The sequence below is a fragment of the Larus michahellis genome, chromosome 1, assembly GCF_964199755.1.
Source record: "Larus michahellis chromosome 1, bLarMic1.1, whole genome shotgun sequence".
NCBI lineage: Eukaryota > Metazoa > Chordata > Aves > Charadriiformes > Laridae > Larus > Larus michahellis.
The window spans coordinates 89,300,876-89,315,751 of NC_133896.1; the positions used below are offsets into that span (position 1 = coordinate 89,300,876).

The 14,876-nt window shown below is 40.4% G+C and overlaps 1 protein-coding gene across 5 annotated transcripts in view; it reads left to right on the forward strand.

The window, feature by feature from the left end:
* SHISAL1 (shisa like 1) overlaps positions 1-14,876 on the forward strand; it is a 198,603-nt gene that overhangs the window by 73,315 nt on the left and 110,412 nt on the right. For all 5 annotated transcript variants that reach the window (XM_074590771.1, XM_074590779.1, XM_074590763.1 and 2 more), the window contains one exon: positions 7,823-7,977. The gene's annotated coding sequence lies outside the window, so the exon portion shown is untranslated. The remainder of the gene's footprint in view (positions 1-7,822; positions 7,978-14,876) is intronic.

Below are 14,876 nucleotides of genomic sequence, written 5' to 3' on the forward strand. Positions count from 1 at the left end.
CAAATACGTTTTAAATAAAACATTTTTCCAGCTCCGCATCCTATCAATGCTTGAGAAGGAGTCTTCAATCTTCTGTCTTAGTACAAGCTGATACTTAATTACATGCCTCCTAATCTGATTAGCAGAGGTGAAGAGGACTCTTAAAGATGTTTGGAATATTTTTATTGAAATCAACACTCTGAGACTGCAAGCTGTGTTGTGATAAAAGCTGTACAAGGTGCAGTTGACTGTTACGGTGTGCTTCCAGTGCTGTCGGTGCTGACGTACAAAAGGGTTCCTGTGTTCCACCTGTCTGTCAGTTACCTGGAGATAAACTCAGTAGCAGATACGCATCTTCTCCTCCTCCGGAAATGCTTCTAGAAAAGTTATTTCTCACAAGCACCAACCTTTCCTTTAAAGAAAGAGATAATCAGTGTTGATGCCCTCCTGTAAACTGGTTTTGTGCTATGTATGTAACAAACGTATTGAAGTTATGTCTGGTGTAGCTGAGTGATGACAGCAATAGGCTTCAGTTATTTCATCCCAAAGCAAACCACCTTCTAGCAACTCACAGAATGGCTGAGTTTGGAAGGCACCCCTGGAGATGATCTGGTCCAGCCCCCCTGCTCAAGTAGGGACAGCTAGAGCAGGTTTCTCAGGACCATGTCCTGTTGGGTTTTTAATACCTTCAAGGACAGAGACTCAACAACCTTTCTGGGAAACCTGTGGCAGTGCTCAGTCACCCTCACAGTAAAAAAATTTTTTTTTAGGTTTAAACAGGATTTCTTCTGGTTCAATTTATGCCCATTGTCTCTTGATTTCCCCTTCATAAACCCATGCCGACTACTCCTAAGCATCTTCTTGTCCTGTCCTTGCCTTGAAATGACTTCCAGGAGGATTTGCTCCATCACCTTCCCATGGATTGAGGTGAGGCTGACTGGCTTGTTGTTCCCTGAACCTTCCTTCAGTTCCACAGTGTCATTAAAATGCCCCTCACGGTGCCAGCAGTCACAGCTAGCGTGGAGCTCGGTTATAAATTGAGGGGCCAAAGAACATTGCAGCACCTTTCCTTCCTCCCCGAGGACCGCTTGGTGCCATGTGCACCCTCAGTCACTAGTCTCGAGGGACGAGGCCTCTGTTCAGCTCTCCCCCCGTATCCCCAGAGCAGATGCACGCTGTCTTTTCCTAACAGCCACTTTTCAACCTGAGCTGAAGGAGAACCCCTGTTTACAGTACAGGGCCTGTGGTCAGTATGGCTTAGCTGATTTGATCATACAAAATGCAGTGCCGCACTCTAAGTAGTTCCACAAATAACAGTACAGTAAGAGGCAATGCTTGTGCTTTGAAGGAAGGAAGGTAGCAGATTCCACGCTACTAGGAGGTTTCTGTAAATGGGACAAGGTTGTTTAAAATTACAACGGTTGCTAATACAGCATTCCCTGTTTCTTGTAAACATAGTCGGATCTCAAGTGCGAAGCAGTGTTCATTGGGCTATGAGGGACTGAGGAGTAGCTCACGGATATGTTGCTCTCCTACTGAATTCAGGCAAGTTCCCACTCTAGATTTAATTTAGAAGTTGAGAAAATTCATAAATTCAAAGCAAGACACAGCTAAACCTACAAAATTTTGCATGATTTCCAATGGAAACATGTAATTCCAGGGAAGTTACCCTGATCTCTTCCCCAAGCTCTAATATGGCTTCATGCTCATAAAATTCAGCCCAGTTTTGCTGAAAGTTTTATGAACTTCATTCAACCTGGGAACTAACTACATTTTCAGGTGGATAACATAATACCTAGATAGACAGTGTGTGGGTGGGAAGATGGACATGTGGCAATGACATAGGTTTTCATATCTGTTTGAATTAATATTTTAGAAAACAAGAACATTAATAATAGCTGAAAAACTAACTTCAAAATCAGTTTTGTTCAACATAGCTTGGGTCGAATATATGCAGCCCAAAGCTTATGGGAGTTTCTGTCTTTGATGCCACTGCCTGGAAACCAAGAGTGAATACTGAGAGTGCATCCACAGAGGGACCTGCTTCCTGGCACTCTGTCATACCCACTCACACTTCCTTAATAGCTGTAACTTCCATAACAGAGATCACACACTTTTGGTCAATTTATTTCTGATAGATGATAAAATCTCCCTATCAAAGACGGTGGAAAAAGCCCCAAAGATATTTACCAAGCAAACAAAAAGTACAGAAGTAAGGAAGTGAAGGCTGTGGGAATCCTGTAAGCCTGGTACTGATAGTGGAAAACTCCAGGCAGGCAGGGTGTTTCCAGCTTATACTTTACCTCTCATAGCTATTCTGTCAAGTTGCACTTTCCTGATGTTTAATAATCAGATCAGCCATAGTTTAGGGCTGTGTATTTTCTCCTCTGTCTTTCTCTCTCTCTCTGCCTATTGATGACGATAAGGAGAGCAGTGGTGCTGCTATACTCGCCAAACCCCAAAGTAAAAGGGCTTCTGGTCCCCTGGTTTGTTCAAATTGTAGGGTCTGTGCCCTGAACAGGTGGTCGTGTCGCTTTGTGCTGTTGCAGGGCAGTGGCGGTGGACTGAGAGCCATGTAACCAACCCCTAGATAGCTGGCATGGATATGGCATGTCTGTAGTGGTCACTACGACTGATGGGTGACATGCCAGGCTGGGCAGAGCTCAGCCTGTGAAAAGGGCTGTGGTTGTGCATATTCAACTACTGATTAAATGTAAATTCGCTATGTAAATGCATGCACTTCACAGGGCATTTTCATTTGCTCGTTATTTTCTTTGGTTGGTAGATCATAAATCACTGGCATGTTAAAAATCAGTTAATGTAAATCATGTGAAATCCTTCATGCAATGAAATCATTTTCAAAATGATATTCATTGTCATCAGGGCAGTTTTTCCACCATGAAATCGTTTTTCAAATGACTTGACTGAATAGGCAGTAGCAGTTGCAGTAATAAGGCATCGTTCGTGTTGCAAGAGCTGATTGGAAAGTCTAAAGACAAGAGTTCTGTAATGTTTTAAATGATTGAATTTTGAATTGCAGAAAAGACTGTAGCTATTTTAGACCGTTACAAAACAAGCTGGTTGGGGTTTTGAGGTGTATTATCAAATTCTTTCCACAGTTCATATGTAAAGTATATTAAAACCATTGCATCCTGATTGAAAGAGAACTGTAGCTTCTCTTATTTACTGAAGGAAGGGAAGTTGCCCTTCAGAAATTTTTTTTAAGCTGCAAAAAATGTAAATTTACTTCCAAGTTTTCCTTCACTGCAATAGCGCGCACAATTTTGGCTTTCAGCGTTCTTAAGGAACCGTATTGCAAACACAGAGGAAATGCTTTTTTCTTCCTTACAAAAGATCTGACGCTGTTTCAGGGCCTTTTTTAACAAGTTGTTTTGTGATGGTAGGGGAAAAGGTAGCAATTCATAAATAATTCAGTTGTATGTGTTTACACGAAAGCTTAAGAGAAACAGATCCTGTGTACCCAAACACTTCCAGCATTGCTTCCACCTCCATGTTCCAGGCCAAAATAAATGTGTGTGTCCGAGCTCTTATGGGCGCTTGGTAAGAACGATGGAAATGTGCTGGCTGCTGTCAGACCCACCGGAGGGGAGTGTTGCCCTTCAGCGCTTCCAGAGCAGGGCTCGCCTGTGACCTGCCTTTCACCACCACCTAAAGAATTAAAAGCTACTTGGAGCTTCTTTATTCCCTCTCTGGGGGCAGCTGCCCTCCCCTTCCCAGAAGAGCAGGGCCTGAGCTCCCTGAGGAGACTAGAAAGGGTAAGCTGGGCACAGACTGGGACACGGGTTGTTTTCCCTGAGAAGTGAGGGTGGGGAAGCCGGAGAGAGGACTGTAATAATGGCCTGGCTCTGGAGCAACCCAGTACCATCTTGAAGATGAGAACATTGACTCATTATTTTCTTCACACATTCTCAGTATCTTGGCACACTTTGACTCAGACTAAGGCACAACTTAAGTGCGGTTTCAAATAAAGAGCAAAAAATCATACGTAGTCTGCAAAATGAAACGGTTTTGTGGTTGGGCCTATAGTTTGGGTTAAACGTGGGCTTTTCACCCTTGGAAGTCATTTCAGTTTCAAGTGTGAATGTAAAATGAAAAGGCCATTTTTGAAGCAATGCCCTATGCAGATGCTCGTGTTCTGTAACAGATGTGCACATTTTGATATTGATTAACCCTTTTCAAAAGTATGTTATATTTGCATGGAAAGAACAAGGGCATCCAGAAAAGGAGCTCGTTAAGAAACAGCTACTGCACCAGGGCTTCTTTCACAGTGGCTCTTTGGCTGAAGTACCGCGGCAGATAGGCACACTCAGCTTCACTGGGCTCTCTTCTGGAGAGCTATTTGCTCTATCTTTTCCCGTTCTGAACGAAGTGGTGGCGCACACTCGACACACAAAAGAGTTAATTGCCGGAGTCAGCCCTGGGAAGTTGCTAAGCAACATTGCTGGGCCCTGGCATCAGCTCAGCCACCAGCCACTTCTGTGCCACATGATGCCTGTGGTCCAGCACCCACCCTGCTCAGCGCAGCCCAGAAGTGCTCTGAAAACTCTGCTCAACTTCCTCAGATCCTGCAGTCAGTCTAATTAGGCTCACCTAACGAAAATAACTGTTTTGTAATTTAGGTCCCGTTGCTTAAAAATTATTGCAAGTATAGAGTTTGTCTGTACACTCAAACCAGTCTATTCAGTTAATATCCTTTAATTTAAATGTTTCAATCTGTCATTCCTACTTGAGATGAGCTAATAGGCTTTTATGATTTTAAAGTATTGTTGTAATAAGCAAACACAAGGATTGCCGTCATGTAAATCTGAAAGAGGATAAACATCTATCCATTCACTACAGCAAGTATGCTTTACAGAATGGAACCTCAGATTTTCCAGTAAGTTACCACATATTTTTCAGCCTGTCATTCTAATCAAAATCAAGGCTTTTGGGGAACTTGCAACCTTTGGGTAAATCAGCAAGTATTGAAATCATTACAAATGCAGGACTTTGTCACCCCAGCCTGATTACAGATCAAGAATTTTGGGCTATATCATCTGCTCTTAATGGAGGCATAACACTAGTCCGTATGCACTGTGGAATTTGCCCTCTGTGTGGAAGGTTAAAGTCCTGAATACCCTTGAGACAGTAGCAAAACTCCTAATCAGTAATACATCTATTGTTTATCTTATTCTCAGAACAAATCGTGCTGGTACTGCCAGAGGTAATAAAAACTGCATTTTAATGGATTAGTGTCCTGCAGTGATTTTGAGGTCTGAGTGAAGACAATGGCACTTAGCGGGTTTGCTTTCTGTGTGGATTCTTTGGTGTCAAGCAAAGTAAAACTCTCAACTGCAGCTTCTCTCCCTGGCTAAGGTGCTCATACTGTTGCTCTTTTTACCGGACCGCGTTTACAAAACTTGTAGGAACTTAGTTATTGGTCAAGTTTGGCTGAACTTGGACTGCTCAGAAGCTACTGATGGAAAGATGAGATAAACAAGCGCACAGGAACTATGAGTAAAGAAATTTCTTTCCCTTAGGGAACCAGCCTAAAATCTTAGTAACCACAAAGAATCCATTCTCGTATAGGTTCGCTGTCTATCAAATGTGCATGGATTTCAGCCTGAGGCATGTACCTGAAATGAACAGGTTTGCATCCAAATTCTAACCCCTCGTTAAAGTGGTTTGCTACTCAGTTTTTTGTGTATTTTGCATAAATATTGATAAACCTGATTTTCTAAAACCACTTACGATACCTTGTTAGCAAACTTAGCGATATGACAGTTTTAACATACTTGATCTTTTCACTTCTTTGAATTTTTGGATTCTCAAACACTTCTATGGGCAGTGCAGGCATCAACACAGTGAATTTATGTTTACTGGCAGTATAAATGCTTTTCCTCACTGCTTTTTCCCGGTTTTTAGGAATAGTTTATGGCACTTTAGCAGTTTACAGGCCACAGGTAGAAATGGCTACTCTAAACTTGCCCTTTTTTTTCATTTGATTATATTGTGTTTATATTCAGCCACATCTTGAAACTATTCAGCTCAAGTCTGAACAACATTCTATAATATTTAGGTAGATTTTTTTTTTTGCATCTTTTGATTTTCAAGCAAATCTGTACTCCCTTGGTTTGAGCCAGGTTAAGCATGCGTGCTGCTGTGGGAAGTGGAATCACATTTATGGAAATCAGAGTGAAGGTAAGAAGGGTAAAAGCAAAATATTTCCAGGATCAGTCACATTTTGATGATGATTACAGCAGAGTATAATACTGACTAGCGTCTTGTACAGTGACAAGTACACAAGACTGCTGTGGACGTAATTCTGGTATTGTTCAGGTTAATGGCAGTTTTACCCTTGACTTTAGCGGAATCAGTATTTATGCTTGATTTTTCTTCTATTATTGTTTTTCTTATTTACACCACTAGACACCATAGGAGACTGACAGAAATCCAACATACTCTGCACTTGTTAATATTGCTGTTCTTGCTCTTTTTTTCCTCCGAGTGTTTTTTAAAGTTCAGTACAATGCTTCTCAGCTAGCCTTTCTTTAATCTCTTATCTTTATAGGCAGACTCCATGCATCCTGTTACTGTTCACATAGTAATTACAGACTTCTTTTCTTCTGAGCAGACAGTAAATATATTGTTCTTTCTGTGTTTGGATGTGGAGTTGGGAGCAGCCCTGGGGTCATCCGAGATCCATGAAGGAGCAGCAATAGCACTGTGCTTTGGCTGGCAGCTAAAATCTGTTCTGCATCAGCCTCTTTAGTGCAGAAGTGATTAGCTTGGGGGACTGGTAATGACATAAGGAGCCTTTTCCAGAAACGTGCTGGAAGGGGGCTCACGACAACATCTTGTTAAAATTCCACTTTTATAAGTGGAAATTTCTTCGCCTCAGAGGTCAGTCCCTTTCCACGTATCATTTAATCATGCCTGTGAAAGATGACTTATCTCTAAGGCTAATAAAAATATTTTGCCTTCTGACATACACATTATTGTATTTAAAAAAAAAAAGAAAGAAAGAAAAAGGAGGTCATATGACACATAAAAATTCCCAGTGAAAGGAATCCAATTGAGTATTTTCCAAGAACATTAACATTCCTGATTTCCCAGGTAAAGTGCCTGTCTAATGCCTAATGTCACAGATTGGTCTTTGAAGAACACCATCAAACTGAAGGCTATTTTCACCCATAAAGTGATTGCGGATTGGTGGTGTTTTCTTCACTGGTTGCGGCAGGGAGATGACAAAAAATTTCTATTATTAAAACTAATAAATGGGGTAATCGCTATCACCACAGTCCTGCTTTCACCAAATAAAAGAATCCGCTTTGAACTGATTAACCACTGATGGCATGGTGAACACTAAGCTAAGCAAAGAAAACATACCGCGTGAAATCTGGGTCCCACTGGAACTGCTGTAAGTGGTTTTACTGCTTCAGAAGGGCGAAAGATTGAGCTTTAGTTTGAGGCTCTGCTCGGGGATTGTGCGTCTTCGAGGCTAGCAGGCATGGCGCTGAGTAATGCATACTTGAAGTTAGGTTCCCAAGTGCCCGTTTAGACCCTGAAATAAACAGCCTAATTTTCAAAAGCATTGAGTACTTACCAGCTGGTGCTGATGAGACCATTGCGATGAGCAGTCACTGTAGCTCACTCTAACATACACCGACCAGGGGATATTTATCCCAAGTAAGCTTTGTTCACTTTTTTCTTTTTGCATTTGTCAAAGACATTGCAAAAAAAACCAACTTTGAGTAAAAAAAGTAGCAAAACCCCAGCTTATCAAAAAGGATATTGTAGAACTCACCTTTTCTCTTTGGTATTTTCTTCCTCTGATGTTCAGGTATGAAATAAAATGAGGATTCGCAATTTCACTGCAGAATTACAAGCAGATGAGAATCAGCGATCTGTTCCCTGCTGCACGGCCTAGATCCTCCGCTGGGAATGCAACAAAAAACCTGACACTGGAGCATGACTTGAACATACTGATGAGAAAAGGTATTCAGTATTTTATCAAACTCTCTCATTTCTTCCTTCTGTGCACTGTAGGAAAGCACTCTGATGACCAAAACTGTTGGGTTTTAAGTGTCCTTCACAGCCTAAGATGATCAGTGCTGCTGCAATACTGAATATGAGTTTTCCATAAGCATGAACAAAAAGTCATTGTGGTAATGCAAGGATGGTTGAATGGTTGAACATATATGTAAAATATAAATAAAGAAAGACAAAGAAAGGATTGATGGAAGATATTGAACCCATTTTAAAGTAAGGTCATTTTTATAATACAATAATCATAGGTCAAAAAAAAATATTTTCAAGTCAGCATCTTAGTTGATCCTTGGCAGTTTTGTACAAATAGACAACCTCAGATCTGTTCCATAAAATTTAACTCAGATTGATTCCACTCTCCTGTTCTTTGAAAAGTGGCTGTCATCTACCTCTGTGTGTGTTTACTTAGTAAGACCTAACCTGCTATTTAAAGTGTTGCAAAAGTGGCTTAACTGAAGTCTTGTTTTAAGTCTATTTAAATTGAACCATTGCAGTCTTGCGTGGAGGCACTTAAAACAATGTATAGCTGCCATATAAAATTCCATCCTTTGAATTAAGCTAAATCAACATAAGCCAGTTGTAAATCAATTTAACTGTGTCCACATGTGGATTTGCTTCATGTTTAATGAAACTGATTTAAGGAAACAATCCCAGTGAAACCACTGCCACTTTCTTTTGCAGGCAAAGCCTATATTATGTTGATTTATTTGGAACTAGAACTCTTCTGGCATACATATTGAATAGCCAGCATAGCTTTGCAGCTGCACTGTTGAACATCAACCTGAATTCTTGGTCTTGTTATGGATTTGGCTAATAAATTTTCTTGCATGAAGCCATGTTTCTCCCTCAGTGAGATTTAACCCATACATTTGTCTTCCCAGATGGGTTGGGATTTTTTTTTAGCATAATCTGATTAATTTAATCCAAACAGGATTTCACCATATGTTTTTGTCCTGCCAGAAGTAGCATAGGCTCCTCATATCAGCAGTTATGTTCTTAACTAATAGTCTAGCTTTTCAGTTTGATTTATGAACACACAAACAAGGAAAATTTTAAATTCAATCAGAAAAAATGGCCATGTGTTGTCTAGCCAGGATGTTCTGGTAGGGTTTCCATCGTATCTAGGAAATTAATGCTTCCATGGATTTATGGCTTTAGATGACAGTGATCTTCAGATTGGTCCTGATTAAATAACATTAGTTCTAGGATTGTTGCTCCAGCCATTTGTACTTCTAGAGATTGTGTGAAGATTAATTCATCCTCATGCATATGTTTATCCTTTAGTGAACTGAATTTTCTTCTCTTCTTCTTCTCTTTCTTCTCTTTTTCCTTCTCTATCCAGAGTTCCTGTCTTTCTTACACATGTGATTCATTTTGGTGAATACCTTCAAAACAGAGCAAGAACGGAAAAGTTCAGACTTGTGTATCCCCACTTCCTAATGTCTTATCTGAAAATCACAAATTTACATTCATGAGAGACACACATAAAAAAACCCTAATGGATACCTATGATTTTGTCTAGACTTTTTTTTCCCAAATATGTCAGTTATTCTAATAAAAGCTATTACCGCTCCCTGCAGACTTTACCTGGCTGGTAGCCATAGACAATTGCAGCTACAGAACACTGCTGCTAGTGTTGTGCTCATCGGTGTCGTGTGCCCTGCACACCAGTCAGAAATTCAGTAGGAGCAGAGGGATACTAAGCTAAAGAAAAATTAGTAGTGGTCTGGCCATTCACACCCATTTGATCTGGAGTAATTTATACATCTAATAGTTATTTTTGTACATACTCATTATTTCCTAACTGTACTGCAGGGCAATACTAGGTTTCTTATTTCACAGTGCCAGATCCTAATGAATCTTTCCTGTAGTATATAAAGTATTATTTGTCCATGGTGGTCTCTTCTTCATTGTCCCAACTTACGGCTTTCTGTAAGTGCTCTAAAGGGAACTTCAATAAAAACACGGATCTGGAAAGGAGAAAACAGAGGCAAAGCCAGACCCTCAACTCATGCTAGAGATATACCAAGCACAAATCTGTCTGCCAACCAGTGCCCTGTCAGGGCTGTCATTCCCAGCATTGTGCGAGCGTACCATTCTCAGTATAACACTAACACAAGCATCCAAATGCTTTGAGATTTTTAAGGGGGAAAATTTGGAAAACTGTCTTAGATTTGCTGCGAGTACTTTCTTAAAACCTGCTTTGGTACAGTTGACTTCAGTAAAATATCCAAATGAAAATACTGAAGGAATGTGATCAAGAGAATAATCAAAGATAGAGTTACTGACTCAGCATGTTTCATTACCAAATATGGAAGTTAACGATCCAATTTGTTGTTTGTTGGCATCAATATTGAGATTCAGACCACTGTAGTCTCTGGAAACAAACCCTCCTTATCCTGAGCTGTTCCTACCTGTCTCTGATCAAGACCAAACTTTCCCCATCCCTTGTTCCTTTTCCTTTGTATATATTTTAGGCCTACCAGCTCAGGCTCTCAAATCAAATCAGCCCACTATCCTACTTTTATCTCCTCTTCCCCATGTTTCTAGTCCCAGATCTTTCTACTTCCCCCTGACAAGACACAGTCGCCTCTCCTTACCCCAAACTTACTGCCCAGCTCTTGCTGCTACTGATACTTCTTCCTTCAGTCTCGTGCCCAATGGAGTCTCTAAAAATGGTTTAATTCTCAAATTAATCTGGTCTGTGAGGCAATGGTAAGTGGTCTAGGAAATAATTTCCTTTTCAGATAAAGTATGTTTTCAATTCAGATAGTGAGCCACAAGGAATTCAGATGGTTGAGAGGCTTTACCGAGCAGAGGACTTAGGAACTCCTGTTCTAAAACAAATTTCCACGGTTAATTTGACAAAGAACTTTTTCTTGCCACATGTGTGACTTTTAAATATGTAGAAAGATTTTTTCAATCTCAGATTTATAATCGTTGGGTTGGCAAAATCTTCTATGAATTCCTTAACTGTGCACTTTGGCATGACTTCGTCTTTCATCCAAACCATCAATTCTATTTCTGTTCCCCAACCCATCTATTTTTATATGAGGACTTTGTGTGTTACATTCTGTGCTGTGCTGGCCATCGCACTCTCAATCTTCCCTTCATTCAGTCACGCAGTTTCCAGAGCATTGTCTTCCCAAAAACTTCTCTCTCCCATGACCCTGTTTGCAAGCTAACAACTTCTCTTCTCAGATCTTACTCCAGTGCTATTGTCTTTAGTCTCTACCTGGCACTTACCCCACTGCTTCCAGGCACATACATCTTCCCCTTACCTTTATCCTTTGCTTTTCAAAATATTCTTTCTCTTGTTAATGTTGAATACAGCTCCCTCCTTGTATAGGTTCTCCTGCAGAATCAGAGCTGTGCTCGCTTCTCTGTTCCAGCACCAGCCTTTGCCATGCTGCTTGTTTACGCTGCTACTCACTGTTCACCATCACACTCCGCAGAAGTAAAGTATCTCCCAGCGACAGCGATGTAAAAGCATACACTAATTTTTTTAAATGACAAACAAGGTTTATCACATTCTCTTTAGAGAACTTGTATTCTTGCCTGTTTGGAGAAGCCTTTTAAATATTTTTTTTCTGCAAATCAGAACAATAAATGAAAAGTACTTTTTTTTTTTTTTTTTTTTAATGCATGTTCCCAAACGCTGCGTGCTTCCCAGGATCGCAGATAGCACTGTGCAATTAGGCAATTTTAAAGCTTGTCAAAGCTGCAGACAATACAAGGCCAGACAATACAGCATAGACATAACACATTAGAGTGAGTGTTACAGTTATAAAATAAGAGGAGATGTGCATAATAGGGAAAGGAGTGAATCAAGGGCAGGGGGGGGAAATGGAGGGCTGAAATTCCTTCAGCAGTCTCAGCGGTTCTTAAACAATTGCATCTAGCTGCATGCTCCAAGTGTTTTTGAATTTGTCTCATTGCTCTCCAGGGTGGAAAGCTGCCCTTTCTGTGCTGTTCCTTCAGAGCAGCCAAACACCCTTTTTCCTATTCTGGGCTCAGGCTTATTTCTCTGTTTTCTGTAAATTCGTACACTCAATGCAGACATGATCTCTGCAGCCATTAAAACCCAAAGTCATTGTGGCCTGATGTAATACATTTCAGCAAATAAACATAGTGAATGCGATTTTTCAGCAGAAGTTTGTCTACTAAAGACCACTTTAATTTTTGGGTCCCTCTCTGTTCCTTCAGCTCCCCGACTGCTGAACAGTCCCAGGCAATAACTTACCAGTGCCCTATTTTCTTTATTATGGCACCCTCAGGCATTAGAGAAAAAGGCCTTTACCAGCTCAAACTCCATAGCGTGTCTGATAAAGTTGATATTTATGTTTTTGTATGAGTCTGTCTGCAAGCCATAAAACAGTCTCTTTTTGCAACATACGCTCTGCCATGGGACCCTTTCAAGGGGTGACCTGCTTTCACAAAGAGCTTCAGGCTGGTGCAGTTTTCCTTAGCAAAGTGCTGTAGGGCATTCTGGGACCCGTGACAGTCCAGGAGTATCTGATCTAGTTTCTTAATTTTAATTATCGCTACAGAAGTAAAGGCAGCAATTCAGAACACTGTTTAGCATTGGAAAAGGGAGAACATATTTCCCACTTTGCCTATAATAATTTGGATTTCTTCAAACGATAGGATGCTAACCACAGTCACACAAGAGACCTTTACAAATGTCATTAATCTCTATTTAATAAGTTTGGAGGGTATATGCAGAGAGGCAACAGAAAATATAGAGATATTTGTAGAACATTCATTTTTGTACTTAAAAATCTTTCTGCAGCATCTCAGGGACAGAAGACACGACACTCCCTGTTCACTGGGGGAATACAGGGTTTAAATAAGGCTTCTCTAGCTAGTTAAAATTTCTTGGCGGTTTATTACCTTGGTCGTTAATTGCATTCATTTCCCTATGGAGATTCCTTTGAGAGAGACTCTCCATTACATGTCTGCTGGGAGATTTCCAACAATTTGCATTTTTCCCAATTAATTTCAGACTCAAATATTGACTCATTTTGGGAATGAAGTGATAATAGGACTGAAATTCTGGTTGGGACAGTTGGATATATGTACCATGGGGTATTAATCTGTTTATACTATTAATTTATGCCCCATTGGATGACTCTGTAATGTCTGCTGTCTAGCTGAACTCTGAGAAGTTTTTGCTTCAGAAGCAAATCAAAAGGAATAATCTGATGATGGCTTAATGCCTCTGAAGATAATGAAAGTGTCAGAGACTCTTTAGCTCATGATGTGGGAAGCTGGTAAGAATACAAGATCTGAATGCTGGAATTAAACATAGGCCGAAACCCAAAAGGTTGTAGGTGGTGGAAGATAAACCTCCTTTTCTCCCTGTAAGCCCAAAATACCACATTATGACCACTGGATTGCATGCAGTGGTGCAAATAAATTGTCAACAGGTTTCAAAGTTTTTAACAAATCCAACTTGATTTGGATGCAGCATCGAACTCCAAAGCATTTTCAGGCCCATGGCTAGGATTTCTGTCTTCATCAGTTTTTAACTGGTCTTCTGACAGCACTGTTGAAAAGAGATATCAATTTGAAGTTAAAACATAGCACAGAATCCCTGCTTTAGTCAGGGAGCATAACAATATTAGGGCTTGCCTCAGCGTTACTCTCCAAAAGTAACTCTTAAACTGTACTTCTTAAGAAAAAAAGCTTAAGGAATGGTGTGTGGATCCCTGTGACAATGTCCACCAGGCTTTCCCTGCTTTCAAATTCTTAACATACTGCCCTCTCATATGACGATGAAAGCTTCAGTGCTGCACTACCATAGCTCCTGGCAATTTTTGAATAAGTAGCCCCACCGCACCAGTGTGCTCATGCCCATCAGGTCCTTGTGCTCTGAGAATTGAAAAGAGTCTTTCTTTCACCAGAAATCTTTGGACAATGTTAATAATTCACCATTTTCTATTACGGAGGGCTACTATTCTACCCAAAAGGGATGTTTAATCGACCTTTCAACCTTAATCAGCAGAGAAATGCCTGCTTTTTCAACTAATTCCCGGCAATAATGCCAGTGCATAAAGGAGGAATTCAGCCTGACATTAATGTACTTTTTGGAAATCATATTACTGTTAGCCAGAGCTTGCTACGTATCTGGAAATAGAGTCTGCAATGTCAGATCGCAGTGATTTTTTTCTCAAAGTCTCTTAAAATTTCTCCATAATGCTAATTTAACTTCTCAGTAGGGCATATATGGTAGTCTATATGTTACAGGTTGAAGGGGGTTTGCTTCTTTAGTTTTCACTAGCAAGTCTATTTTCCTCCATAAAATTTTTGAAATGTGTATTCAACAGAAGTGTATAATCCCCAGAGTGTCTATTGCTTGGATATGTTTCCATTCAGAGTGTTACAGATGCTCGATCAGAGAAAACAGTTGTAGCAATAAGGAGGCAGCTAGAAAATTAACAAGCCCTTGCAAAGCAGAAAGAAATCTGCACAAGTACAGAACCCAGATAATGGCAAAAGTAGCAATAATCTCCATCTATTGGATATATAACTTCCAGGTATTACTTACCTGTATGTCTTTGAAATGAAATTCCAGCACCATTACAGTTTTGGATCGTTTATGAGTCCCGGGCCAGATGTGCCCATAAAGGGAAAATATAAATTAAAAAAAAAAAAAAGAAAAAAAGCTGGAAAGGCTTCTACATAATATACATATAGATCAGCAATGATCCATTAGATCCATTTTGACCTTGATGTCAGGGCCCTGGGGGCACCACCAAGCTCTGCAGCTTCTTCTTCCACCCTGGGATTTTGTTTGATGTGACGCAGGCAGGTGACATTGGGTCAGGCTGCTGGAAAAGCAGGTA